This window comes from Capricornis sumatraensis, unplaced genomic scaffold (assembly GCF_032405125.1).
Source record: "Capricornis sumatraensis isolate serow.1 unplaced genomic scaffold, serow.2 scaffold10, whole genome shotgun sequence".
Classification (NCBI taxonomy): Eukaryota; Metazoa; Chordata; class Mammalia; order Artiodactyla; family Bovidae; genus Capricornis; species Capricornis sumatraensis.
In genome coordinates, this window is record NW_027184621.1 from 426,236 (window position 1) to 447,825 (window position 21,590).

Consider the following 21,590-nt stretch of genomic DNA (forward strand, 5'->3'; position numbering starts at 1 on the left):
GAGCTGCAGTGGGACAGATCCTCTCTAGTAGCAATGTGCAGGCTGGTCCCTGTCTAAGTGCAATGTGTGGGAGGCTACACTCTAGATGCAGCATGGGTCCACTCTAATTGCAGTGGGGGTGCACTGTTTATTTGCTGTGGGTCAGCTCGTCTTTAGTTGTTGTTTGCAGCCACCTCTCTAGTTGTGGCAGAGGAACTCCTCTTTAATTGTGGTAATTGGGCTGCTCTCTAGATGTGGTAGAGTGCTCTTCTCAAATTGGGAGTTGGGTGACTCTTCTATGGTTGTAATGAGAAGGGGCACTTTTTCTAGTTGTGATGTGCAGGAAACTCCTATCTTTTTGTGGCAGGGTGTGCCTCCTGCTTAGTTGTGGTCTGAGACTTCCTCTCTTGTGGTGGTAGAATGCTCCTCTCAAATTGTGGTGGGGTAAGCTTCTCTTGTGGAGAAAGCAATGGCACCCCACTCCAATACTCTTGCTTGGAAAATCCCATGAATGGAGGAGCCAGGCGGGTTACAGTCCCTGGGGTCGCCAAGAGTTGGACACGACTGAGAGCTTTCACTTTCACTTTTCACTTTCATGCATTGGAGAAGGAAATGGCAACCCACTCCAGTGTTCTTGCCTGGAGAATCCCAGGGATGGGAGAGCCTGGTGGGCTGCCGTCTATGTGTTCACACCGAGTCAGACACTACTGAAGGGATTTAGCAGCAGCAGCAAGCTCTTCTTGGGAATCCTCTGGAGTTGCATCAATGGGCTAATATCTCTACTTGTGTTGTGATGGAAAATTGGGGTTTCCCTTATGTCACTGCAGGTGAATTGAGCCTCATGTCGTGTTGAGGTGGTGAAATCAGGGTACTTCTTGAACTGTGGTGGGAAACTTAGGGTTGTCTCAAGTTGCAACAGAGGAGTCAGGCCTCCTTGCAAGTTGAGGCAGGTAACTCGGGGTTCCTCTTGAGTTGTGTCGGGGATCTCAGGTTTCCTCTCAAGCTACAGCTGGGAAGTTGGGCCTCCTCTTGAACTGCAGGGCGAAACTTGGGGTTCCACTTGAGTCTCAGCAAGGACTCAGAGGTACTCTAAAGTTGTAATGAGAAATCAGTGTTCTTCTTAAGTTGCAGTGCGGGAACTATGGTTCCACCGTAGCCATGGCAGTGAACTCGGGGTTTCTCTCAACTTGGGGGTTACTTCCTCTGGAATTGCATTGGGGCCTCCTCTCTAGTTCTCTTGGCACAACTTGTCTCTAGCAGGGATGTGCAGGGTAGCTTCTGTCTTGCTGCAATGTTGGATGGCTACTCGCTAGTTTTGACATCATACTTCTCTATTATTCTGGTCAGGGTCAACTCTGTAGTTGTGATGGTTTCGATTCTCTCTAGTTGCAGTGTCCAACCTCTTTTCTACTTCTGGTGTGAGGTTTGTCTCTTTTAGCAGCAGAGGGGCTCCTATCTATGTGTCATGTCCAGAAGGCTCCTCTTGAGTTGTGGTGGTGGGCTCCTCTCCAGTTTCAGGGCTGTGTCCTCTCTGACTGGGGTGTGGTCATCTCCATGGGGGAGGTCCTCTCTACTTTTGGTACTAGGGGTTCCTCACTAATATTAATGGGATTGCTGCTCTAGGTGTGAGGGACTCCACTCGACTTACTTCATGGAGCTCATCTGCATTGCAGGCAGAAGGTCTAGGTGTGATATCCTGGGGGACACCACTCTAGTTAATCTGGGGGAATTTGCTTCAGTTTTGACAAGGGAGTCCCTCCGTCACATTGGCCAGAGGTACCTTTTGTTGTTACAGCCTAGGTCTCCTGTCAAATTGCCTCTTGAGTAGTAGCAGCTGACTCGGCGTTCCTTAGACTTATGGTGGAGCCTCTTCTCAAGCTACAGTGGGGAAGACCCTCTCTAGTAGTGATGTGCAGGCTGGCCCCTCTCTAGTTGCAATGTGCTGGAGGCTACTCTCTAGTTGTGGCATAAAGCTCCACTCTAGTTGCAGTGAGAGTCCACTCTTTATTTGCGGTGGGATGGCTGTTCTCTAGCTGTTGTCTGTAGACTCTTTAGTTGTTGTCTGTAGACTCTTCTCTAGTTGTGGTAGTCGGGGCTCCTTTTAGTTGTGGTAGTGTGATGGTGTGACTCCTCTCTAGTAGCAATGTTTAGGGTGGCTTCTGTCTAGTTGTGATGTGTGGATGGCTAAACAACCTGTGGCATAGTGCTCCTCTCTAGTTGGTGTAGGGGGTCAACTCTTACTTGTGTTGGATGAGCCCCTCTATAGTTTGGTGTTCAGTATCATCTCGAGTTTTTTAGGGGATTCTTCTCTAGTTATGATGTGTGACTGGCACCTCTAGAGTTGCAGTGGAGTGTTCCTCTCAAATTGTGGAGGGGCTTTCCTTTCTGGTAGCAATGTGCACAGGCACTCTTTCCAGCTGTGATATTTGTGAGCCTGCTCTCTAATTTTGGCACAGCCCCTCCTCTTTAGTTGTGGCATGGGAGCCTCCTCTCTAGTTGAGGAAGGAGGCTTCTGTGTAATTGTGTTGTATGGGAATGCTCCTCTCAAGTGGTGACATTCAAAGGGCTGTTCTGTACTTGCGCAGAGTTTACTCTTCTCTGATGGTGGTGGTGGGGTCTACTCTACTGGCACAGGTGGTACGTCTCTATTTGGGGGTGGAGGGGACCCTCTTGAGGTGCAATGTCCAGCGTCTCCTCTCCAGTTGTTGGTGGTGGGTCACTCTCCAGTATTGTCAGGTGGGCTCCTCTCTCTTTGTGGCCATGGGGTTCTCTTGAGTTATGGCATAAACCTCCTCTCAAGTTCAGAAGGGGACTTGTGGCTCCTTTCTAGTTGCTGTCTTGCCTCCTCTGGGAGTTCTCTGTGGTGAGGATGTTCTATTTGTGGCATTTGGGTCTCCTCACTAGTTTTCATGGCTCCACTCTAGTTGTGAGAATTTTGTCTTATGTTACTTCAAAACTTTAGACAAGAACACCAAAGAATGGAAAGAGAAAATTCCTCATCCTTAACTGAATTGATATTTAGGGGAATTACTGATAAGTCTGGGTATAAAGTGGCCCTGTTTATCATGTTTTTGTTGTTTATCTCATTAACATTCTGATAAATCTTGGAATGATTATATTAATTAGGATGGATCCCTAGCTGCATATACCCTTGTGCTTTTTCCTCAGTCACCTCTCCTTCTCTGACCTCTGCTATTCCACAGCCATTGGCCCAAAGATGCTGCTGGACCTATTTTCCAGTTCAATTCAGTTCAGTCACTCAGTCATGCCTAACTCTTTGAGACCCCATGGACTGCAGCACACCAGGCCTCCCTGTCCATCATCAACTCCCAAAGGCATGACCATCGAGTCAGTGGTACCATCAAACCATTTCATCCTCTTTCATCCCCTTCTCCTCTGGCCTTCAATCTTTCACAGCATCAGAGTCTTTTCCAATGAGTAAGTTCTTCACATGAGATGGACAAAGTATTGGAGTTTCAGCCTCAGCATCAGTCCTTCCATGAACACTCAGGACTGATCTCCTTTAGAACAGACTGGTTGGATCTCCTTGGGGAGTCTCCAAGGGACTCTCAAGACTCTTCTCCAACACCGCAGTTAAAAACATCAATTCTTTGATGGTCATCTTTCTTTATAATCCAAATCTCACATCCATACATGACTACTGGAAAAACCATAGCCTTGACTAGATGGACCTTTGTTGGCAAAGTAATGTCTCTGTTTTTTAATATGCTGTCTAGGTTGGTCATAGTTTTTCTTCCAAGGAGCAAGTGTCTTTTAATTTCTTGGCTGTAGTCACCATCTGCACTGATTTCGGAAGCCCCAAAAATAAAGTCAGCCACTGTTGCCACTGTTTCCCTATCTATTTGCCATGAAGTGATGGGACTGGATGTCATGATCTTAGTTTTCTCAATGTTGAGCTTTAAGCCAACCTTTTCACTCTCTTCTTTCACTTTCCTCAAGAGGCTATTTAGTTCTTCTTCACTTTCTGCCATAAGGGTGGTGTCATCTGCATATCTGAGGTTATTGATATTTCTCCCTGCTTGCCAAGAACAAGTCAATCTCTTTCCATGGCTGTGCTCTGTAATTCTTGATCTTTTCTATCTTTGCCAATTCTGAGTGTCCCCTGCTGGCAGTGATGGCCTATGACCAGTACAAGGCCATCAGCATCCCCTTGCTTTATGCGGTCAGCATGTCCAGCAGGGTGTGCTCGCTGCTCGTGTCTAGGGTTTACCTGGTGGGGATGGCAGACGCTCTGATACACACAGCATTAACATTCAATTTATGTTTCTGTGAGTCAAATGTAATTAACCATTTTTTCTGTGATTTACCTCTGCTTGTTTGTTTGTTTGTTTGTTTGTTTTTCCTGTTCTGCTAAGATACAGAGGTCAATGAGTTAGTGATATTCGCTGCTTTGGGTTCTATTGAACTGAGTACTATTTCAGGAGTCCTTGCTCTTATTTTCATATCATCTTTCCAGTCATGAAGATCCACTCTGCTCAGGGGAGAGTCAAAGCTTTTACCAGCTGCACCTTCCACTTAACTGCAGTGTCAATTTTCCAGGGAGCTATACTCTTTATGTATTTCAGGCCAAGTTCATCCTACTTTCTAGATGAAGACAAAATGAACTTTTTGTTTTACACCCTTGTGATTCCCTTGCTAAATCCTCTGATATTTAGCCTATGGAACAAGGATGTAAAAGAGGCCTTAGTAAAATTGAAAGCTAAATATTTGTATTATGCACATGTACACACAACCACACACATATAGTAATTGTGTAATTAAAATTATATGGCATGACACATGAGAAACAATTTTCTCAAGTTCCTAAGTGAATAATTATTTGTATTAAACTCCATTGTTAAGACTGGAAGAGGAAATGGTAACCCACTCCAATATTCTTGCCTGGAGAATCCCTATAGATAGAAGAGCCTTGTGGGCCACAATCCATGGGGTCACAAGGAGTCAGACATGACTGAGTGACTAAGCACAGCTTCACTGCTAAGAAATATTGCAGGTTTCCTCAGATATGATGCTTAGTATGTGGGCAGGGTTTATACATGGCACTTACAATTTTTGAAAAACGTTTTGACTTTTCTACTTATGCTAATTTTTGTTCATTTTTCATTCAAACATTATTTCAGTCTCACTAAAACATTATGCAATGTCTTAAAGGTTTTGTCGTAAAGTAAGTCAAAGATTTACTGAGTGATCTTTCAGGACTCAGGCTTTTTATATTTTATAGTACATCTTATAGATTCTATACTAATGAATTTAAGCTAATACTAGTAGTAGACATTAATGAACTAAGCTGTTTAGTAATAAATGAGCCACAAAATCATCATGAGATAAAAAACTTAAGGGCATTTGTGAGACATTATGGCATGTTAGGAAAACTTTTCATTGTGGAAAAAGCTACAAACATAAAATTATTATTTTATATAAAAGATGCATAGGTTTCTATTTCTACCATATTTTATCAATTCACAAAACTCTTTTGGAACTGTTGCTCATAAAAGGAAACTTAACTGAAAATATTGTTTGAAAATTAAAGTCTAAGTCAAACAGGGCATCAGTGGATTGGCAGATATTGTTCAGTAAATAAACATGTAATCTAGTTAATTTGTCTCCATTCAAATGTCAGATGTATATTACAGCATCTAAAGACTGATTTGAACTGCATATTGGTCAATTTTATTGGAATTAATAAATATGATATGAAAAAAAAAGAAAAATAAATAAGCCCATTAAATGGAAGTCAAAAATAGTATTGCAGCAGAAAACGTTTGATTAAAATATGCTTCCTTGTTTAGAATTGAATAACTTAAAGAAGAACTGAGTGTTTTTTAGGAAATTCACAATTCAAATCCAAATTGTGGTAATGGCATGGAGATACTCTTCAATTCCTTGAAAATTCTTGAAATTTCACAAAAATAGTGAACAGCGTATCAAAAGACTGATGTATTCTAGGCTGTCTACTTCAGTCCTCATCGTTAACTTTCCTGCTTCTTTCCATAGCACATCCCTCTTACACATCATTGATGACTGATGGAAAATATCTGTAATGTCAGCAGTTGCTTCTCATCTTTCCTTTCTAATTTTATTGACTTGAGTCTTCTCTTTGCTTCTCTTGATGACTCTGACTGAAGCTTTATCAACTGCATATTCTCAGAGAACCAGCTTTTAGTTTCACTGATCTTTGTTATTATTTTCTTTATTTTTTTTTAATTTAATTTTAAAATCTTTAATTCTTACATGTGTTCCCAAACATGAACCCCCCTCCCACCTCCCTCCCCATAACATCTCTGTGGGTCATCCCCATGCACCAGCCCCAAGCATGCTGTATCCTGCGTCAGACATAGACTGGCGATTCAATTCTTACATGATAGTATACATGATAGAATGCCATTCTCCAAAATCAGCCCACCCTCTCCCTCTCCCTCTGAGTCCAAAAGTCCGTTATACACCGCTGTGTCTTTTTTCCTGTCTTGCATACAGGGTCGTCATTGCCATCTTTCTAAATTCAATATATATGTGTTAGTATACTGTATTGGTGTTTTTCTTTCTGGCTTACTTCACTCTGTATAATTGGCTCCAGTTTCATCCATCTCATCAGAACTGATTCAAATGAATTCTTTTTAACGGCTGAGTAATACTCCATTGTGTACATGTACCACAGCTTTCTTATCCATTCATCTGCTGATGGACATCTAGGTTGTTTCCATGTCCTGGCTATTATAAACAGTGCTGCGATGAACATTGGGGTACATGTGTCTCTTTCAATTCTGGTTTCTGCAAATCAATCAATGTAATTCACCACATTAACAAATTGAAAAATAAAAACCATATGATTATCTCAATAGATGCAGAGAAGGCCTTTGACAAAATTCAACATCCATTTATGATAAAAACTCTCCAGAAAGCAGGAATAGAAGGAACATACCTCAACATAATAAAAGCTATATATGACAAACCCACAGCAAACATTATCCTTAATGGTGAAAAATTGAAAGCATTTCCCCTAAAGTCAGGAACAAGACAAGGGTGTCCACTTTCACCGCTACTATTCAACATAGTTCTGGAAGTTTTGGCTACAGCAATCAGAGCAGAAAAAGAAATAAAAGGAATCCAAATTGGAAAAGAAGAAGTAAAACTCTCACTGTTTGCAGATGACATGATCCTCTACATGGAAAACCCTAAAGACTCCACCAGAAAATTACTAGAGCTCATCAATGAATATAGTAAAGTTGCAGGATATAAAATCAACACACAGAAATCCCTTGCATTCCTATACACTAATATTATTTTCTTTATATTTTCATTTATTTATGCTCTGATCTTTATGTTTTGGTACCTTTTTTTTTACTTCAAGTTTTGTTTATTCTTTCTCTAAAGAAGAGAGTGAAAAAGTTGGCTTAAAGCTCAACATTCAGAAAACTAAGATCATGGTATCTGATCCCATGACTTCATGGCAAACAGATGGGGAAACAGTGGGCACAGTGGCTGGCTTTATTTTTCTGGGCTCCAAAATCACTGCAGATGGTGATTGCAACCATGCAATTAAAAGACGCTTACTCCTTGGAAGGAAAGTTATGACCAACCTAGATAGCATATTCAAAAGCAGAGACATTACTTTGCCAACAAAGGTCCATCTAGTCAAGGCTATGGTTTTTCCAGTGGTCATGTATGGATGTCAGAGTTGGACTGTGAAGAAAGCTGAGGACTGAAGAATTGATGCTTTAGAACTGTGGTGCTGGAGAAGACTGTTGAGAGTCCCTTGGACTGCAAGGAGATCCAACCAGTCCATCCTAAAGGAGATCAGTCCTGGGTGTTCACTGGAAGGACTGATGTTGAAGCTGAAACTCCAATACTTTGACCACCTGATGAGAAGAGCTGCCTCATTTGAAAAGACCCTGATGCTGGGAGGGATTGGGGGCAGGAGAAGAAGGGGACGACAGAGGATGAGATGGCTGGATGGCATCACCGATTCGATGGACATGGGTTTGGGTGGACTCCAAGAGTTGGTGATGGACAGGGAGGCCTGGTGTGCTGTGGTTCATGGGGTTGCAGAGTTGGACACGACTAAGTGACTGAATTGAACTGCTTTAGGTGTAATGTAGGGTTGTTTATTTGTGATTTTTCTTGTTTCCTGAGGTAAGATTGTATTGCAATAAGATTCCTTCTTAGAACTGTTTTTGCTGAGCACCTTAGGTTTTGGATTGTCATGTTTTTGTTGTCATTTGTCTCTAGGTATTTTTTGATTTCCTCTTTGTTTTCTTCAGTGACATTGGTTGTTTAGTAACATATTATTGAGCCTTCATATGTTTGTGATTTTTACAGCTTTATTTTTTAATGGATTTCTCATATTGTCGTTGGAAACAGATGTTTGTTACTATTTCAGTTTTTAAAAATTTACCAAGTCTTGGTTTGTGATCCATATGATCTATTGTGGAAAATGTCCCATGTTTACTTGATATGAAATTGTATTCTGCTTCTTTCAGATGGAATGTCCTATAAATAGCAAATCTATCTGGTCTATTGTGTCATTTAAGAATTGGTTTACTTATTAATTTTCTTCCTGAGTGATCCATCCATTGGTATAATTTGAGTGTTAAAGTTCCCCACTATTGTTGTGTTACTGCCAATTTCCTCTTTTATAGATGTTAGCACTTGTCTTATATATTGAAGTGTTCCTGTGTTGGGTGCATATATATTTACAATTGTTATGTCTTCATGGACTGATCGTTGGTCATTGTGTAGTGTCTTTCCTTGTCTCTTAATTTCAGATCAGGCAGATGTCCTCTGAGTGGCAATGCAGAGACTTAAGCTTGTTCTCAATTATGGCTTATGATAATGTGACTGGGTGCATGTGTGTTAAGTCACTTTAGGGGTGTCTGCTTCTGTGAGAGGGTATGGACTGAAGCCCGCCAGGCTCCTCTGTCCATGGGATTCTCCAGGCAGAATTCTGGAGTGGGTTGCAGTTCTCCCCTCCAGGGTATCGTCCCAGCCCAGGGATCAAACATGTCTCTCTCGGATTACCGCTAGCGCCACCTGGGAAGTTCAACAATGGAATTATTATGGTATAATTGTAATGTAGCGAGAGAAATAATAATGTGCTTTAAAAAAATACTACACTTTTTTGCATTACCACTGTGCATGATATTTTTTTCTGCTTATTTAGTTTTCATTAAGCTTTTGTCAAGCATATTAAGAGTGTTCTTCACATGTTGAGATACTTGAAAAATGACCAAGATATTTGCTAATCAATAAAATAACAATAGGACTTTGAACTTTGAGTCAAACTATAGTGTTAGGATAGATTGAAGGGATAAGGAAAAAAAAAAAAAAGACATTTTAAGCAGAGAAGAGAGTATGAACCAAGGTAGGAGTTGAATGTTCAAAATTTTTTCAATTAGAAGTAGAGTTTACACAGGACAAACTTTGGGAGATGGTGAGGGACAGGGAAGCCTGGCATGCTGCAGGATATGGGGTTGCAAAAAGTCTTATGTGACTGCGAGATTGAACAACAACAAAAAGTATGAGAGACGATCAGAAGACCAGAGAATCTAAATTGTGTAAAGAATGCAATTAAGATTAGTACTGATTGCTGAATAGAGTTGAAATAGAGTTCCATGCCCACAGGACAAGTATATAGTAATGAAGAGATTGTGGTTGTAAAATGGTGTTGACAATGGGAATGAAATTGACTTAGTTTTAATATTATAACCATGGGAGTCAATGTGGTTGCATTCGTAGTTGATGTAAACAGAAAGAAGTAACTCCCATTTTCATTTTGATTCAGAAACAAACATCATGTTCTTGACAGCATCTCACTACTGACTAGTAAATGATTCCTGGAAACTAGCAATAATTATGTAGGCACCTGCAGTATGAAGTGGGAGAAGGCAATGGCACCCCACTCCAGTACTCTTGCCTGGAAAATCCCGTGGATGAAGGAGCCTGGTAGGCTGCAGTTCGAGGGGTCGCTAAGAGTCGGACAAGACTGAGCAACTTCACTTTCACTTTTCACTTTCATGTATTGGAGAAGGAAATGGTAACCCACTCCAGTGTTCTTGCCTGGAGAATCCCAGGGACGGCGGAGCCTGGTGGGCTGCTGTCTATGGGGTCGCACAGAGTCAGATACAACTGAAGCGCAGCAGCAGCAGCAGCACTATGAAGTAATAAACAGTGAGGTGTATGGGAGCTAGAGCATCTGATAAACCAATCAAAGGCCTGAAGACATCTGGAACACAGAAGGAAAACAAAAGGAGATTCTTAACACTGTCTTCAAATATTTCAAGGCTACAATATGAAAGAAACACTGACCTTTTTTCTGCATCCTGAGGAGAGAAATTTGATTTTAAATGAATTAACTTTTAGAAGCCAAAGGAAACTAATTTCAGAACAACAACAATAAAAGAATTTTCTTTCTTTTCTCCAGTGTCAATGAGCAGATTAGTGTGAATGACTCGGAGTCTCTGGGTTTCCCAGTTTCACTAAAAGTATATAAGAAAGGGCTCTAGAGACACACACTTTAATGTAAACAAAAGGAAGGGGGAGACTCTTCAGGAAGAATGCAGACAAGATATTAAACTCCACAATGTCTCTGCATTTCCCATATTCTGTGACTGGTCCTCACATTGGCTTAGAGCTTTCACTAAGATCACTTTTTCCTTGGTATTCTCAAAATACTGTTTTAAAATTATCTGCATAATTCTCAAAATCCATAATTTACACATCTGTAATAGGTTGATTTAACTATTCCATCTGATAAAAAATATATTACTATAAGTAGTATATTCTAACCACCTTAACACATAAGGATTGAGTTCAATACAAAATTTATTAATCTTTGTCTATAACTGAGGAGGGGCTTCCCTGGTGACTCAGATGGTTAAGAATCCTCCTGCAATGCAGAAGACCCAGGTTCGATCCCTTGGTTGGGAAGATCCCCTGGAGGAGGGAATGGCAACTCACTACAGTATTTTTGCCTGGAGAATTCCCATGGACAGAGGAGCTTGGTGGGCTCTAGTCCATGGGGTCGCAAAGAGTCAGGCACAACTGAGTGACTGAGCACAGCACATAACTGAGGAGATCATTCCTAAAAGTGTATGTAAGGTAAATCATACTTTATAAAAGTAAGAAATTCATTTCAAAATAGCCTCCTAAATTTAGTATGACATGTAAATACGTAATTTTAGATAAATCCCCGGTGGCTCAGATGGTGAACATTTGACCTGCGATGCAGGAGACCTGGCTTCTATCCTTAGATTGGGAAGATCCCCTGGAGAAGGGAATGGCTACTCACTCCAGTATTCTTGCCTGGAGAATTACATGAATGGAGAAGCCTGGTGGGCTATAGTCCATGGGATCATGAAGAGTCAGACACAACAGAGCAACTAACACTTGCAATTTTTTTCTCACATGTATTTATGTGTAGATACTTCTGAGAATGGAAAGTATAAAATGCAGGCCATTACGGGCACCCTGGTATCTAGGGTTACTCAGTGTGCTCACAGGCAGTTTTATTTACCTTTCTTTGATCTGGTCTGGGCTTCCAGTCTGGCACACATTTCAGAAAAGATTAAAGAATTAAAATAAATCTGACAGTCTCAGTCCAGTATTATTTCTTATTACGCAAGAGCTTATTTTCCCCCCTTAAGCTTATATACAGTTTAAATACTAGTTTGACATAATGGGAAGGAAATGTTGTTTTTATTTTCCCCTAACATTCCCAGTTTGTGGTCTCATTCTCAGCAAAATTACATAGTAATTGGCAGAATTTTTTCATAGGATCTAAGAGTATAAAGTGCTAATTGATCAGTCATAGTTGACTCTTTGCAACCCTGTGGACTGTAGCCCGCTGGAATTCTGTGGCAAGAATATTGGAGTGGGTTGCCTTTCCCTTCTCCAGGGTATCTTCCTGATCCAGAAATCAAACCCAGAATCTCTAACATTCTAGATGGATTCTTTACCTTCTGAGCCACAAGTAGCATAAAATCCCTCTGCAAATTAGTAGCAAAGAGTATGAATTTGTCTTTCCCTAACAAGTGATGTAATGGCACCCCACTCCAATACTCTTGCCTGGAAAATCCCATGGACGGAGGAACCTGGCAGGCTGCAGTTCGCGGAGTCGCTAAGAATCTGACACGATTGAGCGACTTCACTTTCACTTTTCACTTTCATGTATTGGAGAAGGAAATGGCAGCCCACTCCTGTGTTCTTGCCTGGAGACTCCCAGGGACGGGAGAGCCTGGTGGGCTGCTGTCTATGGGGTCGCACAGAGTCAGACACGACTGAAGCGACTTAGCCGCAGCAGTAAGTGATGAAAATAGCATATCCACTAGATGGCAGAGTGACACTGTAATTTAAAGTAAAGTGAAGTCGCTCAGTCGTGTCCGACTCTTTGCGACCCGTGGACTGTAGCCCACCAAGCTCGTCCGTCCATGGGATTCTCCAGGGAAGAATACTGGAGTAGGTTGCCATTTTCCTTTTTCAGGGGTAATTTAAATTAAGGCACAAATAATGTGTATTGATTGCTTTAGAGAAAGTAGCATAAACTGATAGAAAGTAAGATGTTCGTGGTTTAAATATAATTTTGAAAACATTTTATTCCGTGAAGGAAAAATGTGATCTGTCATGTCGGCCGACAGAGGATGCTGACGCCACCAAGCCATCAGCACGGCTCCTGCACCCCCACCTCCCGCTCAGGCTGGTGAGCCCTGAGGAACTCTGGATTGAAACAGAGCTGCACCCTGAGGGAACACAGGATAGAAAAGAACAAGGTACTGGCCCTAAGTTAAGGTGCAGCTCAAAGGAATGATTTCAAGGAGCCCAGACTATTTCCTCTTCCCACGTGCAGAAAAGCCCTAAATTCGTTAACATGAGCTTTCTGGTTTTCTTTCATTTCCAATAATCTTCTGATGGTCTGACGACCTGGTTTTTTGTTGCAAAATGCATATACATTCTGATTCCTCCCTTCCCTTTTCAGAGCAATTTCTCTGAATTAACTGAGACTTTGTCTTCCAGGTTTGTGTGTGCATGGCCGCTCAATCATGTCTGACTCTTTTTTGACCCCATGGACTGTAGCCAACCAGGCTCCTCTGTCCATGGGATTCTCCAGGCAAGAGTATTGGAGTGAGTAGCCGATTTCCCTTCCAGGGGATCTTCCTGACCTAGGGACTGAACCTGGATCTCCTACATTACAGGTGAGTTATTTATTATCTGAGCCACCAGGGAAGCCCCTTATTTTCTAGGTTTAAGTCCACAGAATAAAAAAAAAAATTCTGTTTTTAGGTTGTGTATTTTTGTTTGTTTTTTTGTCCGTTGGTAATTTCATGTCTCTTTCAGGAATAAGGAAACCAGTGTTCAAGATGGCAATTTACTAGATCACATTCAAGCAACAATTCACCTTTGATTTTTATCTTTTTTTTTTTTTTTTTCTAATTTTTGTTTTTGAACTAGAAGTGATGTGTTGTCTCTTGGTCACTTACATAATCACATAGTTTAGGTAATGAAGATTGTTAACACTTCATCTCAATTAATTTTATAAGAAGTAAATACACAAAACATGGTTAATAATATGTGCAGATATTAATATAAATATTAAAATCCTTACAGAAGCAAATACTATTAATATATTACAAAAATAAGAATGCATAAGGAAGTTATAATGTTATTATCATATATATATATAATTCAATGACAAAACAAAAATATTCATAAGCCAGAAACTATAGGAGATGAGAGGAGAAATAAACAGACTCTAAATTTAAACTAAAAACAATATTATATATATATGTGTGTGTGTGTGTGTGTGTGTGTGTGTGTGTGATTGTGTTTCTGTTATAATCCCAAATAACACAATTACATTATATCATAGAAATTTACTAATAAGGAATAGAATTTTTTCCAATCTTTCTTAAGGAATTTAAAAAGTTGACTATGTCTTAGCCCATAAGTAAAACACAACAATTTTAATAATAAAATTATCATTTATTGGTTACTAGCAAATACAAGAGTAAATAAGGCAATCCGTTTTAAGCTGTAAAGCCATGCCTTTAAAAAATTACAAAGGAATAGACTACCATAGCAAAAGTTACTATATGAGATATAATCTAGGTGATAATCAAAATAAGCTACATATTATAACATACTGATATCAACAAAATTAAAATAGATAAAGCATTCTTCTGGCAAAATCTATTAAAAGGCCTTAAGACACTGTTAGGACCTAAAATTTAATCTTCCCACCCATCCTCCCAAAAACTTTTCAGGCCAGGGGAATCAAATGAATAAACCATTCTTTTTCATCACTGTGGGAAGATAACTGCATGAAGTGAAATTTACCTGTAAGTAAATAAAGGAATGCAAAGACCTCTGGGTCTCAAATTACCATAATTCTAAGTGTGTAGAATGAAGAAATCTGAAGACACAGTTTAGAAAAGGGAAAATGAAAGTGGAGATCTTATTAGTGGGACAAAACAGGTAAAATAAATAATAAAGTTCTACTCACATAATCAGTAATTAAAAGCAGGTCAAAAGTCTGATAGGAAGCAGCACTGGCTGCAAGAAGAAGGCTTGCAATTGTATAGGATATGAGGTGCAAACTTCAGGGAAATTTCTTTCTAAGACAAAGGAGGAAAGGAAAAGGATTGCAATAGAGTTATAAATGTTAAGAGAAGCAAAATGAGTAAATTGTGTTAAGGATCTTCCAGAAACATGATAAAAGAAACATACACACAAAAAACTGATAATCAAAATCTCTCAACAACCATGCATTTTAGATAAAGAGGGATATATATATATATATATATATATATATATATATATATATATATATATATATGTATATGCTGATGATGAAGCTGAAACTCTAATACTCTAGCCACATGGTGTGAAGAACTGACATGTTGGAAAAGACCTTGATGCTGGGAAAGATTGAAGGCAAAAGAAAAGAGTGGCTGAGGACGAGATGGTTGGATGGCATCACTGACTCACCAGACATGAATTTGAGCAAATTCTGAGTGATAGTGAAGAACAAGGAAGTCTGGCATGCTGCAGTCCATGGGGTCTCTAAGAGTCAGACACGACTTAGCAACTGAACAACAACAAAATATACACATTCATACATATCCATGTATGTATGTGTTAGTATATGTATGTGTGTGTGTGTATTCATATACACTTCATTTTACTACACTACAGAAGAAAAAAGCACTAAGCTAGAATCCTTATAAGCCACAGAAAACCCAAAATTTACTCCACTAAGTAATCAAAAAAAATAAATAAATAAAAGAAAGAAAGAAAGAAAAGAAAAAATTTGTATCCATATAATGCTACGACAAAGGGAGAGGGAAAAAGCATAAAATGTGTCAAAACATTCCAAACACTGAATATGTCCCTGTAATAACATCAGTTCAGTTAAGTCGCTCAGTGGTGCCCGACTCTTTGTGACCCCATGAATCGCAGCACGCCAGGCCTCCCTGTCCATCACCAACTCCCGGAGTTGACTCAGATTCACATCCATCGAGTCAGTGATGTCATCCAGCCATCTTATCCTTGGTCGTCCTCTTCTCCTCCTGCCCCCAATCCCTCCCAGCATCAGAGTCTTTTCCAATAAGTCAACTCTTCGCATGAGGTGGCCAAAGTACTGGAGTTTCAGCTTCAGCATCAGTCCTTCCAAAGTAATCCCAGAGCTGATCTCCTTCAGAATGCACTGGTTGGATCTCCTACTAGTCCAAGGGACTCTCAAGAGTCTTCTCCAACACCACAGTTCAAAAGTGTCAATTCTTCGGTGCTCTGCCTTCTTCACAGTCCAACTCTCATATCCATACATGACCACAGGAAAAACCATAGCCTTGACTAGACAGACCTTAGTTGGCAAAGTAATGTCTCTGCTTTTGAATATGCTATCTAGGTTGGTCATAACTTTTCTTCCAAGGACTAAACATCTTTTAATTTCATGGCTGCAGGCACCATCTATAGTGATTTTGGAGCCTCCCAAAATAAAGTCTGACACTGTTTCCACTGTTTCCCCATCTATTTCCCATGAAGTGATGGGACCGGATACCATGATCTTTGTTTTCTGAATGTTGAGCTTTAGGCCAGCTTTTTCACTCTCCACTTTCACTTTCATCAAGAGGCTTTTTTGTTTCTCTTCACTTTCTTCCATAAGCGTGGTGTCATCTGCATATCTGAGGTTATTGATATTTCTACCGGCAATCTTGATTCCAGCTTGTGTTCCTTCTAGTCCAGCATTTCTCATGACGTACTCTGCATAGAAGTTAAATACACAGGGTGACAATATACAGCCTTGATGTATTCCTTTTCTTATTTGGAACTGGTCTGTTGTTCCATGGCCAGTTCTAACTGCTGCTTCCTGACCTGCATACAGATTTCTCAAGAGGCAGGTCAGGTGGTCTGGTATTCCCATCTCTTTCAGAATTTTCCACAGTTTATTGTGATCCACACAGTCAAAGGCTTTGGCATAGTCAATAAAGCAGAAATAGATGTTTTTCTGGAGATCTCTTGCTTTTTCCATGATCCAGCAGATGTTGGCAATTTGATCTCTGGTTTCTCTGCCTTTTCTAAAACCATCTTGAACATCAGGGAGTTCACGGTTCACGTATTGCTGAAGCCTGGCTTGAAGAATTTTGAGCATTACTTTACTAGCATGTGAGATGAGGGCAATTGTGTGGTAGTTTGAGCATTCTTTGGCATTGCCTTTCTTTGGGATTGGAATGAAAACTGACCTTTTCCAGTCTTGTGGCCACTGCTGAGTTTTCCAAATTTGCTGGCATATTGAGTGCAGCACTTTAACCGCATCATCTTTCAGGATTTGAAACAGCTCAACTGTAATTCCGTCACCTCCACTAGCTTTGTTCATAGGCCCACTTGACTTAACATTCCAGGATATCTGGCTCTAGATTAGTGATCACACCATCATGATTATCTGGGTTGTGAAGATCTTTTTTGTACTGTTCTTCTGTGTATTCTTGCCACATCTTCTTAATATCTTCTGCTTCTGTTAGGTCCAGACCATTTCTGTCCTTTATTGAGCCCATCTTTGCATGAAATGTTACCTTGGTATCTCTAATTTTCTTGAAGAGATCTCTAGTTTTCCCCTTTCTGTTGTTTTCCTCTATTTCTTTGCATTGATCGCTAAAGAAGGCTTTCTTATCTCTTCTTGCTATTCTCTGGAACTCTGCATTCAGATGCTTATATCTTTCCTTTTCTCCTTTGCTTTTCACCTCTATTCTTTTCACAGCTATTTGTAAGGCCTCCCCAGGCAGCCATTTTGCTTTTTTGCATTTCTTTTCCATGGAGATGGTCTTGATCCCTGTCTCCTGTACAATGTCAGGAACCTCATTCCATAGTTCATCAGGCACTCTATCTATCAAATCTGGGCCCTTAAATCTACTTCTCACTTCCACTGTATAATCATAAGTGATTTGATTTAGGTCATACCTGAATGGTCCAGCGGTTTTCCCTACTTTATTCACTTTCAGTCTGAATTTGGTAATGAGGAGTTCATGATCTGAGCCACAGTCAGCTCCTGGTCTTGTTTTTGGTGACTGTATAGAACTTCTCCATCTTTGGCTGCAAAGAATATAATCAGTCTGATTTTGATGTTGACCATCTGGTGATGTCCATGTGTAGAGTCTTCTCTTGTGTTGTTGGAAGAACATCACACGTACACAAAGGCACACTCAGAGAAAACAGACAAAAACCATAACACTCTGAATTGAACTAAATCTCTTTAAATGATTATTTGAAAATACTAAAAATATGTCATTAATATTAAATAAAACATGAATAGAAAAAAGAGATTATGCCAAAAAAGAGTTGGTTGGACTCAAGAAAGAGATTGTTAAAACAAAAAAGAATTTTGTGAAAAATCAAGATTAAATTGGAATGTAGAAAAAAAGGGATAGGGAACTTCCTTGGTAGTTCAGTGGTTAAGAATCCACTTTGCAACACAGGAAACGTGGGTTCAATCCCTCATTGGAAACTAAGATCCCACCTGCGGAAGAGCAACTGACAACCCCCACTGCAGTGAAGAGCCCAGGCAGCACAATGAGAGATCCCTGTGCCACAGCTGAGACCTGATACAGCCAAAGTAACTAAGTTATTAACAACAACAACAAAAAGGATAGGAGCATAATTTCACTTACATGAAATGTAAGAAGATTCACAGAGGCAGAGTATATTAAAGGATATCAGTGGCAGAGGGAAAGGAGAATGAAGAGTCATTACTTAATGGGTGTGAAGTTTCTGTTTGGAGTGATGAAAATGTTTTGGAAATATATAGCGATTACACAATATTGTAAATACAAGCAGTGTTACTGAGTTGTGCACTTAAAGTTGTTAAGTGCCATTTTTAAAAATGTAAACATTTGAGGAATATGGTCTCTGGAGCTTGAATAAAGTGCTGTCAGAGAAGAGAAAATCCTGTCTCAAAATGTTACTGAGAAATAAGAAAAACGTAAGTAACCATAAAAAGACTTGGTATTACCTTCCATTACAGGGATGAGGTATATAAGGGAGCTATTTGGGTGAACTGTGGACAGAAAAATCAACAGTGAAAGACATTGAGGAAGAATGGACAACAGGTTGTGGTAACTTTTCAAAGTGGTTTTATTATTAATAGACTACAGGAGATGCATGCTGGAATAGCCAGTACACTCCACAAACTGAACTGAGGTAGTATCAATGTTTTCCTTTTACCTGCCTCTTCTCTCTGATGTGTGGGTATTATGAGCTTTCTTTCCAGATCATTAAGTTTTCTCACAATTGTCCCCATAATAAAATAGAAGCTGATATGTACTTAGCTTCCATATACACATAGGGAACATATGATTTGGTTTATATAATTATTTTTAGGTCTTTGAATAATGTTCAGAAAAGTTCAGCTTCACTTTGGTCACATTATCCCAAAGAGAATTTCCAAACTCACAGAGATACTGCAATCAGTTCAGTTCAGTCGCTCAATCCTGTCTGACTCTTTACGACCCCACGAATTGCAGCACGCCAGGCCTCCCTCTCCATCACCAACTGCTGGAGTTCACTCAAACAAATGTCCATTGAGTCAGTGATGCCATCCAGCCATCTCATCCTCCGTCATCCCCTTCTCATCTGCCCGCAATCCCTCCCAGCATCAGAGTCTTTTCCAATAAGTCAACTCTTCGCATGGGGTGGCCAAAGTACTGGAGTTTCAGTTTTAGTATTATTCCTTCCAAAGAGGACCAGGACTGATCTACTTTAGAATGGATTGGTTGGATCTCCTTGCAGTCCAAGGGACTCTCAAGAGTCTTCTCCAACACCAAAGTTCAAAAGCATCAATTCTTCGGCGTTCAGCTTTCTTCACAGTCCAACTCTCACATCCATACATGACCACTGGAAAAACCATAGTCTTGACTAGACGGACCTTTGTTGGCAAAGTAATGTATCTGCTTTTGAATATGCTACCTAGGTTGGTCATAACCCTCCTTCCAAGGAGTAAGCGTCTTTTACCCTCATGGCTGCAATCACCATCTGCAGTGATTTTGGAGCCCAATAAATGTCTGCAAATTAAATATCTTCCAGTTAAATTTGCTTAGAAATCAGATAGGAACCTTGTGTTGTCTTTGTTTTAATGTTCACCATAGAATATAATAAAAGTGTTATTTAAAGAGAAATAAAGAATTGTTGCCAACATAAATGATGGCACCATTTTGTTCTCTTAAATATTAAAATAAAACTGGGAAAAGCGTTTTGAATTTGCTTAAGAAAAAAGCTGGACACCTTACCTTAGAGAGCAGGTAAGTTCTATTTTCAGATTTTTACAGAAGTATTTGTATAATGAAACATATTACTACATAGTCATATAATTTACTGGTTAATTTACATTATTGTACTGTGAAATATTACATGTACCTGAGATTTAAGCCAAGTATCTGGTGAGTTGGACATGAATTAACTTTTCTTTAATCAATCCACAATTAATCACTGTTGCTAGATCAATATGTTTTTAGAATTTATTATTTAAATATAATTTAATGATCATTTGCCCCTTGGCTAATGTTTGTTAGGAAACTTTAACCACATTTTCATACAGTCAACATTTGAAACTATTGCTCTATATACCTGGTAATACAGAGCATCTCTTTCATGGCTACATATTTTTTGTACAATTCATGTGTGATAACTTACCCTTCCTATGTCAATTGCATAAAGTATTAAAAATGACAGTGATAAACATTTTTTTCATAACTTGGGGAATGTTAAAGGGAAGCTAGTAAAGCAGAAAGCTGGTGACTGATATTTCAGTAAAGGACACAGAAAATTTGTTAAAGAAAAACTGAAGAGGTACAAAGTATGTTAAATCACTCTGCTCTTACTTTCTATTAACTGCCTGAATGTGCCCTATTTGTAGCTTGAGTTTCTCACTCCTGTATTTAAAAACACCACTTTTTCTATTACAATTTGGCCAAGACAGGGTTGTCAATTAAAATAGGAGGTTAATGAAGATGATCTGAATAAATATTCAGAATAAATGAAAGAGTGGCTAATAGTGCATGGTCAGATTTAGTTCTATACATTTTGGAGACCAGCCAGGTTGGAGACAACCAGGGTTTTAGGGGTGACAGAGTTTTAATATATAAGACTACTCTTAAAGGTCTAGTCTCCACAGTAAGCCAAAGGAGGGAGAAGTGGGGCAAGGTTACAGGGGTGAATTTATGTGATCTTCAAATGATTTTTTTTCTAATAGAATACTAGGAAAAATTAGAGAGCAATTCTAGGGTGAACTTTCTGAGTCTCTATCATTCAGAAGTAAATTTTATTGTAAGCATTCTGTGTTTTTGTCTCTTAAACATATGACAAAATAATTATAATGATAATGACATAATTAAAATGAATTTTCATTTCATTCTATCAAATATTGAAATAAAATTTATTTGACAAATGCGTACTGAATATTTAAAATAATCAAAGTGAAGAGTGAGGATATAATGGGAAAACTAACGGAATTAATAATTTGATTCATGATGAGATACAGTGCCATATCATTGATTAAATGAGGAATGTATTGTATAATCTAATTCATCAAATCCTTCATAACTTGTCATTATCCAGTCACAATCTTATTATGGGAGAACTAGATAACTCACTTACTACATGAAAAATTTAATAAAGCCTCCTAGATGATTTTAGTCTTTTTTCCACCTAGCACAATTCCTGACACATAGTAATTGATAACTGGTTAATAACCTGTCCCACATCCAAAAGACATGAGTTTTAGTTTCCTTTCTTTAGGGATTAAACAAGTAAAATGGCTCAGAAAGTTTATATAATTTGTTCTAAAGTCAAACATTCACTATTCAATATAGATTTGAATGGCATAAATTTTGTTTGGTTTTGTTTTTCATTATGTCCAGGTTAGGGAGAAAATGAGGCACTGGCCTTAACTCTCACCAAGATAAGATTGTTTTAGAGAGATAAGCTAAAGCACTTAACGGTATCTGGTAATAATTAGGAAAAAAAAATGAAGCAAGGTAGATAGTTCTAAGAACCACAAGACTTAGAATATGTGAGTAACTATAGCATGGTGGGCTATAGTTACTGAAATCAAC

At 39.2% G+C, this 21,590-nt stretch overlaps 1 pseudogene; it reads left to right on the forward strand.

Moving 5' to 3' along the window:
• Positions 1 to 2,957: 2,957 nt before the first annotated feature.
• Positions 2,958 to 12,799, forward strand: LOC138072351 (olfactory receptor 5W2-like; annotated as a pseudogene).
• The last annotated feature ends 8,791 nt before the right edge of the window (positions 12,800 to 21,590 follow it).